Below are 1653 nucleotides of genomic sequence, written 5' to 3' on the forward strand. Positions count from 1 at the left end.
GCCTTAATGCGTTTTCTAGTCTGAAACGAAAACATCAAGTTGTTTGTTCTTGGTTTGATTGTGAACAGATTTACTAAGAACTCATTTCAGAAAAACTGCTTTCGAGATAAAGTCTACTAGTAGCTGAAGGCATTTATCAAACTAATGTTACCTTCTGATCTCCACAAACTTTACTGTTCAGTGAAGAGAATCAAAGTTTGTTGAGGATTTCTAAAAAACCCACAGGTGAAGGGTCTGAGAAGAACTCGGATGGTCTAAATGTGAAATCAAGACTCATAGTCACAAGTTTTTAAGGCTTCTGTTAACCAGAAAGTTCAAACTAACAGAGAAGTACTGAGAAACTTTTAAAACTTCAGTCCTCAGACTGTCTGAAGGTTCAAACTAACAGAGAACTACTCAAGAACTTGTAAGATTTCAGTCCTCAGACTGTGGAAAAGGTTCAAACTAACAGAGAACTACTCAGGAACTCAGAAGATATCAGTCCTTGGACTGTCTGAAAGTTAAATCTAACAGAGAACTACTGTGGGACTTAGAAAATTTCAGCCCTCAGACTGTGTGAAAGCTCAGGTCCTGAGGACTCGGGAGGTCTGGAGGCTTGGAAAGCCTTGGAACTGAGGGTTTCAACCCTCCAGCACAAAGGCTGAAGTCCAACTCCTGAGAAAAACGATCGAGTCGAGACTCAAGTTAAAAAAAAACTCGAAAATGGCAAAAAAATAGATGATAAATGCGCAAAAAAAAGAAGAATTAGTATCTGAGCGAGTAGCTCAGGGGGATAAGAAGACAGACTACGAAGCGGAGGGTCGCAGGTTCAAGACCCACCACCGGCGTTTTTCTTTGTTTGTCTTTGTCACACTTTTGAGAAAATTTAAGAAGGGTCTGGTCTTGAACCAGCGACCTGCAGCTCCATAGGCAAATCCTTAACTCACTGAGCTACAGATCAGATGAAAAGAAATGATTTCGTCGTCCCTTTGACATCGTAGTTTCTGAAGTGACCACATGGGCGGAGCCAAGGCGGAGTCTGGGAGGAGTCAGGGCGGAGAGTAGGCGGGGAGGTGGGTGGCGGCCTCCCCCCCTCTACTCCCCCACCTACCCCCACCACCCACCACACCTTCCCCCGCCCGACGAGTTCTTCGAGTCTCCACGAGTTCTTCGAGTCTCCATGGGTTTTCCCGAGTTTCTGGAGTTTCCACGACGTCGGAGGCAGAACAAGTTGTCATGAAGAGGTGTTGAAGTCGGCCAGGATGGAGTGACTTTTTACAGCGACTAGAAGGAAGACAACTAGAAAAGCAGGTCTTTAACCAGCATCCATAAAATCCATGGAGTCGGCTCCAGAGAAATGAAAGGTCAACTTTTATCAACCTCCATCCAGATGTTCAACTTGATATGTTTGACATTTTTAGCACCACAAACCTTTAGTATCACACTTTATTATCATTTATTAGGACTTTAATAGAATCCACCAGCAGATTTAGTTTTTGTTGACAAACTTTATTCTTGTTATCGTGGGACTGCAGTATTTAAAACTGTTCCTTCTATTTGACCTCATGTTTATTAGTTTTAGTGGAGAAAGTTTGAATTGTCAATTAGTCTCTTAAAAACTAAATAATAAATTGGATTAGTCAAGAGGTTTAAATTTCTTACTTTGTCATACTT

The sequence above is a fragment of the Amphiprion ocellaris genome, chromosome 20 (assembly GCF_022539595.1).
Source record: "Amphiprion ocellaris isolate individual 3 ecotype Okinawa chromosome 20, ASM2253959v1, whole genome shotgun sequence".
NCBI classification, from domain to species: Eukaryota; Metazoa; Chordata; class Actinopteri; family Pomacentridae; genus Amphiprion; species Amphiprion ocellaris.